This window comes from Dermacentor albipictus, chromosome 2 (genome assembly GCF_038994185.2).
Source record: "Dermacentor albipictus isolate Rhodes 1998 colony chromosome 2, USDA_Dalb.pri_finalv2, whole genome shotgun sequence".
NCBI classification, from domain to species: Eukaryota; Metazoa; Arthropoda; class Arachnida; order Ixodida; family Ixodidae; genus Dermacentor; species Dermacentor albipictus.
In genome coordinates this window covers 15,999,378-16,007,738 of record NC_091822.1, presented here as the reverse complement: position 1 = coordinate 16,007,738, position 8,361 = coordinate 15,999,378, and positions in this window count along the sequence as shown.

The following is an 8,361-nucleotide window of genomic DNA, read 5'->3' as shown; positions in this document are numbered from 1 at the left end:
CATTACTACGATTATCACATGGCCGGAGCAGTTGGAGAAGTATGGGAGAGGCCTTTGCCCTGCAGTGGACATAGCCAGGCTGAGGATGATAAATCAGGAGTACGAAAGCAAGAACCAATTAATTACTTGACAAATGAGGATGAGCATGCAACCGAGACAAGTTCAAGTGCTTAGTTAGTGTCTATAATATACAGTGAAATATTTCGTTTAACAACTACTAAGACACCTCCTCCTCTTTTTTTCGGTGCGGTCGCACCTATGTACGTTGTACACAGGGCAATCCTGAAAAATTTCGTTGTTTGTTATTTCGGGTCACAGCTGAGTCTGCTAAAACGATAATATCGGAAAGGCTGTCTTCGACAAAAGAACACACAAGGGCGCGTTTTGGTAGTAGGCTTCAAATGCTAGTGAAAGATAAGGATATCCACTGCACTGACGGAATTGATTGAGTTATTTGCTGCATGTGTATGTAAGTACCGTTTTCTAGCTATCTTCGAGATGAAGTGACCTTGTCAGTTGCGTGCTCATACATGTAAGTATTATTGTCAATACGTAGCTTGTCTATTGACAGCTTGAGTGCTTTGTTTTGCGTTTTAGCAAATTCAACCAACATCCTCCTAGCATGCTGCGTCGAAGGCGAAAAGTCTTCTCGAATTGAGTATGCAAACCCCCTAAGTTTGGGCGCAGATTACATCATGACCTGTTTATCTTTAAAGAAGCTTAGCTTTGCTATTATTGGCCTGCGTTTGTCCTTGGCCAACTTACCCAGCCTGTGCACACGTTCAAATTGTGTGCTGGTTGTTTGTACGCCAAGTTTATCCGAAGAAGACTTGATTATTTTTGATTCTGCTCAGTCTTCGTTATACCCGTCATCAAGTCTAAAAAAGAGAACGTCGCACCGACGCACTCTATTTTCTTTGTCGTTGCATCTTGTGACAATGGTGTTCAGTTGTTCGCAGATGTGCAGTGGGCTGCCAACTGTGCTTATCGTGGTCATATTGATTGAAGAAATAGTGGTTTCAAGGATGGAAAGGTTGCTGGCCAGGAAAGCAGTTTTGGCAGATACTGTTTTTTTTTCGTCTTTGAGGCATTTGACTTCCCCAGCGGTTGATTTTTGTTCTTCTTTATAAGCCGAATTTTTCTATCAGTGGCGTCCTGTTTGTCCTTTATGTCTCGTATTTCTCTTAATATCGCTACCTGCCCAGAGTCTAATTGTCGAATGGTTTGCAACACAGATGAAAAGCGTTTCTTTCCGAAGTATCAAAATCGGGTCCCGCGTTCGATTAACCTCACCCGCGAGAAACAAAAGCACATTCGAGAAGGCACAATACAATTGTGCAATGACAGACGAGGCTCACCTAACACTCCCGAGCGGCTCCATTGGCCACCACAACACTACAAGGCATCTGCCGTCACTTCTAAGACAAGCATACCTAAGGTAAGTAACCTGCATAAGTAGCGTGCTTAAGTTCCGCATGCTGGTATCGGTGCCGGGCCCAAGGGATACCGTCCCAGTCGTAAATATCCGCATGGCTGCCAAGAGCTGTTTTAATGCAGGCGCTCTTTCGACAATAGCGCCAAGGTCCCCTTCAGTTACGGCCCTAGCAGGAGGGCGATACTTTGGCAAAATGGCGGCGCACGCGAGTGTTTACGTTGTCATGGCAACAGGAACAGCAGTCGCGTGGCGCCTCCTCAGCTAGCTAGCTCCTCTTTGCTTTTTCTTTTCGTTTTTATTATGATGACCAGCTTCGCTCCCTTTCCACCCTTCCCCAGCACCATGCACCTTTACTTTTGCTTTCATTTTGCCGGTACGTGGCGCGTATTTTTTTTTTATCGCGCGCGCTACGCCAGGCATTGGCATTGTTTGTGGACTGGGGCGTGGAGCGCCGTGGGTTCTTTATGTATTTGCACGCACGCAGTCTTGTTGATACTTTGTGTGCCAGCATATTCCAGAACATAATTCCACTTCAAACAAAACAAATCTTTGGCCTCGTTTTATTGATTTCCGTTTCTGAAAACAAAGTTATTTCGCATAAATTGGCGTGATACACACTAAGAAAATGAACAAAAGTGAGAAATGCATGACATGTACATGACTACACAACAACACAAAAGTTCACAGACAGTTAAATAAAAAAAAACAAGACTCAAGAAAACGCGAAGGCTGCTTGATGTACACACATATAAAATAGTTTTATATAATGCCGTAAAGACCAAAGTGTGGAAGAGCTCCTGATATGCGCACTGAGAGCTTCTGATATACTCGCAGAGATATTGCACAAAACTGGACGACGTGTATGGCATAGTCATGACAACTCAAGAAAGGGAAAATTCACTGGTAATGGCAAAAACAATTACACGCAAAATACGTAAGAAATAGAATAAAATATGCTAAGATTGTAATATTGACAGCCCTAAAAGAAAGCATCAACTTACTTATATACCTGCACAGAGGTATATGAAATGCGCGGCATGATTATTACTACTGAACAAAATAAAAAAGACATGGCAAAACAAAAATAATACTGCACTAAAAACCAAAATAGACATTAACAGATTATTTTGCACTTGGCCAAGACTTGAGTAACGGTGACAAGGGGGGGGGGGGGGTAGTAGGTAGTCGGCTTTTGCAGCAGCACTTAGAAAACACTCGCAGAAAGGCCTATTCCCCAAACAAAGACTAGGTGACATAAGACATAAGAGACATAAGAAACCGAGGACTGGTTGAAAAAGGGCATCATCCGCAAGTCAAAGTCGGCATATGCTTCACCTGTGATTTTTCTAGACCAGCCACACCACGAATTGACACCAAAAAGAATGTGCGTCGACTATCGGTTCCTGAATGCAAAAACAATCAAACGGGCTTACCCAATGCCAAGGATCGACACACTACTTCGCAAAGTGTCAGGGTCGCGACATTTCTCAAAACTTGACGGAAAGAAGGCTTTTCTCAATGTCCCAATATGCGAAGGTGACATCGAGAAGGCAGCATTTGTGACTGAAGACGGACACTATGAGCCAACACGCATGATTTTTGGCTTGTGTACAGCACGGGCAACCATGCAAAGCATCATGGATGAAGGCCTGCAACCGCTCATCGACAATGGACGTGTTCTGTATATGAATGATATTGTTACGTGTAGCTGGAGCCCAATACTATGTACAATTTATTTACAGGGAAGCTAACGGAAGGCCAAAATGGCGACGCTATATCAAGGGGGGAGGGGGGCACGTCGTCTTCTTTCTCCTCAGTGCAGCCTCACTGTGGCGGCTGTTCCGTAGCATCACCCCCGGCAGTAGAAGCAACGTCCCGGTGCTTAATCTGCACATCCGCGGTGAAAGGTGTCTGGTATGGCTTTAGTCTCGCCACGTGAATGATGTCACTTGCAGCCGACGATGACGCTGACAGGTCGGCGGGGATGACTTCATACGTGACATCGGTCACTTGTCGCACCACATGGTATGGGCCAGTGTAGCGTGACAGCAGCTTTTCGGAAAGGCCCACACGTCGAATGGGCGACCAGAGAAGCACCAGAGAACCCGGAGTAGAGTGCACGTCGCGATGGTGACAATCATAGAGGCGTCTCTGATGCTCCTGTGAGGCCTCGAGACGGGTGCGGGCGAGCGAGCTGGCGCGCGTGGTTGGCGTGTGCGATCGCGTGGTGGGCGTATTCAGTGGCGAAACGTGTGGCCGAGGGCAGCAAAGTGTCCAAGGGCAACACGGGTTCTCGGCCATATAAGAGATAGAATGGTGAATAGCTGGCGGTGTCGTGACGCGATGAATTATACGCGAACATCACGTATGGTAAGTGACGATCACGGTCGTGGTGGTTGGTCGCAACGTACTTTGAAAGTATGTTGGTGATGGTCCGGTTGAGGCGCTCCGTGAGGCCGTTGGTCTGTGGGTGGTAGTACGTGCTGAACTTGTGCTTTGTCGAGCAGGAGTGTAGCTTTCTGTCGGCAGGAGCGCGTGTCCTCGACGACTGCCGACAGAAAGCTGCGGCAAGGTCAGTGAGTAAATGACGCGGAGCACCGTGCACTAAAATGATGTTATAGAGCAGAAAGTCAGCAACGTCAGAAGCACAACTTGTCGGAAGGGCTCTTGTGATTGCGTACCGCGTAGCATAATGAGTAGCGACGGCGACCCATTTATTTCCGGAGCCCGAGAGAGGAAATGGTCCTAGAAGGTCTAGACCAACACGAAAAAAGGGTTCCGCTGGCATGTTGATCGGATGGAGACATCCAGCTGGAGGTGTGGAGGGCTTCTTCCGACGCTGACAGGGCTCACAGGCGGCGACGCAGCGCCGCACGGAGCGGGTGAGACCCGGCCAAAAGAATCGACGGCGTACACTGTCGCATGTGCGCGAGACGCCCAAGTGTCCAGCCAAGGGAGCGTCGTGAAGTTGTTGGAGGACAGTCGAACGCAGGTGTGACGGAATTACGAGCAGAAGGTCAAGGCCGTGTGGATCGAGATTGCGGCGGTATAATGTCTCCTCCTTAAGGAGAAACATCCGGGGAGAGGCGTCGCCAGGCGTTGACTCCAGATGGTCGATGACGGCTCGTAATGAAGGATCGCGGCGTTGCTCATTGCCGATTTCAAGCAACTGGGAGACAGAAAAAACGCAAGCGATGGCGTCCGCATCAGTCGGTTCGTCGACGGGGTCGCGGGACAAACAATTGGCATCCTGGTGCAAGCGTCCCGTCTTGTATACCAGGGAGAAGGTATATTCTTGCAGGCGTAACGCCCAGCGAGCGAGTCGTCCCGTGGGGTACTTGAGCGAGGATAGCCAGCAGAGCGCGTTGTTAAGAACAGCCTACTGCAGTGCAAAGTCTTGCCAACCCGTTGCGACTGTGGAGGCAACATCCCGGGAGCATCGCCGCCAACCTCTAGCTACGGCGTGACTAAGTCGACTTTGTGTCGATATCAATACGCGCATCCTCCACTCTCCGTCGCTTCAGCTAGGATGCGTTGTGACTGAAGGAGTTCGACGAAGCAGGCTTTGTGCGCAACACGACAAAATGGACCTGATATCCTAAGGGCGGGGGAGCTTCTCCTTCCCACGCACCGACCAAGACGCGAGACAACACGCTACCCTGAACGGCTCCGGAGTTCTAAGAAGCCCCTCTGACGTCGGCTCCGGACTATCGCCCCTGTGTGCATGCTTGTGTGTGTGTAAACCGTGCCGCGGAGAGGCGGCTAGTTTGCGATGACTAAACGAACGTTCGCATCACCTTGTATCGGAAGAGGACCGAGTGTTTAAAAACCGCTGTTGTGCGGCTGCTCAGATCACTCTCTCTCAAGCAGTGATGTTAGACTGATGTACTTTCTCAAACAGTCATGTTAGACTGATATAAATACTGTAAATAAACCCATAGTCCTCATTCTCGATGAGAAGCAGCCCTTCCCTTCATCAATGTCCACAGCGTGCATAAGTTGGACGACGGCATGGGCCAGCTACCTCCTAATTCATGCCCGACTCCAATCTTGACAACGGATCACGAGCGATGGGATTGAGCCCCCAATCCTGACAGCGTGGTGATCAGTGATGACACAGAAGGGGCGTCCGTACAAGTATGGACGAAACTTGGCAACAGCCCACACAAGAGCGAGGCACTCGCGCTCTGTGATTGAATAATTGCGCTCAGCGGGTGATAGAAGTCGGCTAGCATAGGCTCTAACGCGATCATGTCCACGCTGGCGTTGTGCTAACACTGCTCCTATGCCGTGACCACTGGCATCAGTTCGAGATTCCGTTGAATCAGACGGGTCAAAGTGGGCCAGAATTGGAGGCGTGGTAAGGAGAGTAGTGAGCTGCGAAAAAGATGCGGCATGGTCAGGTCCCCAAGAAAATGGGGCTTCTTTCTTCAAGAGGTCGGTAAGGGGACGGGCGATGGTCGCAAAATCATTCACAAAGCGTCTGAAATAAGAGCGCAGCCCTACGAAACTACGAACGTCCTTGGTAGACTTCGGAACAGGAAAGTTCGTAACGGCGCGAATTTTTTCTGGGTCAGGTCGCATGCCTCTGGCGTCCACGAGGTGTCTAAGGACGGTGATTTGGCGACGAGCGAAGTGACATTTTGACGAGTTCAACTGGAGACCGGCGCGGCGAAACACGTCAAGAATCGCTGAATGACCGTCTAGATGATTGTCAAATGTGGGCGAATAAACGATGACGTCGTGCAGATAGCACAAACAGGTGGACCACTTGAACCCCTGAATCAAAAGTCCATCATTCGTTCTAAGGAGGCGGGCGCGTTACAGAGACCGAAAGGCATCACCTTGGACTGATAAAGGCCATCAGGGGTAATAAATGCAGTCTTCTCTCGGTCCATGTCGTCGACGGATATCTGCCAGTAGCCGGACCGTAAGTCGATAGAAGAAAAGTAGGTGGCACCGTACAAGCAGTCTAGAGTGTCATCAGTACGTGGCAAAGGTTAGACGTCTTTTTTGTGATTTTGTTCAGGTGGCGATAATCTACACAAAAACACCACGTTCCATCCTTCTTTTTGACAAGTATGACGGGAGAAGCCCAGGGACTACAGGAATTCTCGACAAGGTAATTTGCAAGCATCTTTCTGACTTCCTGTTGGATAACAGCTCGTTCCGACGCAGAAACACGATATGGACGTCGGCGAATAGGGCTCGCATCGCCAGTGTTTATGCGATGGGTCACGACGGACGTTTGACCTAAGGGTCGATTGTCAAAGTAAAAAAATGTTGCGATAGCCGTCAAGAACGCGGCAAAGGGCTTCAGCTTGAACAGGTGTCAGGTCAGAGGAAACCATCTTCTCAATGACGACGTCAGTACCGTGCGATAACGTCACGGTATGGGCTGAGCTGTGACGAACTTAATTCCACTGTGAATGGCTCGATCTCATCATCCTGTAAAGCGCTGATTATAGCCAATGAAATCCCATGAGGCAGAACTTGCGCGGTTCGCGCGAAATTGACAAGGGGAAGGCAGGTGCGCTTGCCAGTAATTGTCAGCACAGTGTGCGGCACGGTAACACCATGTGTAAGTATAACTGCCGGAATTGGTGCGACCACGTAATTGGCGTCAGGTACAGCTGCTGAGGACAACAAGTCGACGAGCGTCACAGATTGAGGTGGTAGGCGAATAAAATCCATGCAGCTCAAATGGCTTGGAGGCGGGTCCACAGGGTCGGCAAGAACAGGCAAGTCAAGGTGAAGTGAGCCGGCCGAACAGTCAATGAGGGCCGAATGATTGGCAAGAAAATGCAGACCGAGAATGAGTTCGTGAGGGTAATGCTCGATGACGGTGAAGAGAACGACGGTGTCTCTCAGCAATGGTGAGTCAGGCAGAGCACATGCCAACAATAGCGACAGTCTCTCCGTCTGCGACTTGTACAAATCGGTTCGGAGCGGGCGTCAGAACTTTCTTGAGCCGACGGAGAAGAGCAGCACTCATAATGGACACATGCGCCCCGGTGTCAATGAACGCGCACACAGGAACATTGTCGACGATAACGTCCAAAAGATTCTTGTTCGTGGGTAAGGTGAAGCGAGGATTTTGAGCCAATGTCGTCTTTGCAACTTCACTTCCAGAAGCTACACTGTCTAGTTTTCCGGTCGGGGGTGCGGCGAGTAGGTCGGAGAAGGAGCACGGCGTGACGGGGGCGAACGATATTGACGACGGGAGGGAGAAGGCGAGCGGGAGTGGCGGGGTCGTGTCAAAGGTGTCGCAGGGTCAGATGATGGAGCGGGCTTAGAAGGGGCGAGGGGAAAGGACGCGCTAGAGGGGCGAGGGTAGTAATCAGGAGAATAGAGCACTAGAGAAGTCCTGTGGCTGCGGCAGTGGCGAGCAACATGTACAATGCGTCGGCAGTTAAAAAAGATCGGCTTGTCATCCACGGTTCACCATTCGGAGGGGTTGCGCTGTCCGTAAGAGGAGTAAGAAGAACGCGGTGGAGACGTGCGTGGAGAAAGAGGTTCCGAGCGTATGGAACGAATGGATTGCAGGCCGACGTTGGACAACTCTTGACGGACGACGGCCTGGATCAAGGAGATTGTCACCGGAGAATGATCAGGTGACGGGAATGAAGGGGCCGCCGGTTGTGCCGCTTCGACCTCACGACGAATGATGCGGGTCAAGTTGTCACATCGTGACAGCTGGTGGAAGAGGTCGTCACAGGATGCCGTAGCAGCTGTGTTGGGAAGTCGCATGATGTGATGGGATACCCGGCGGCTTTTAGCATGCTCGAGACGGCGGCACTCCTTGAGGATCGCATCGATGCTGGTGACGTTCGTAAACACCAGTAAATTGAAAGCGTCGTCAGCAATGCCTTTGAGGACGTGATTAACCTTATCGTCCTCAGACATGGTCGGGTCAGCCTTGGCAC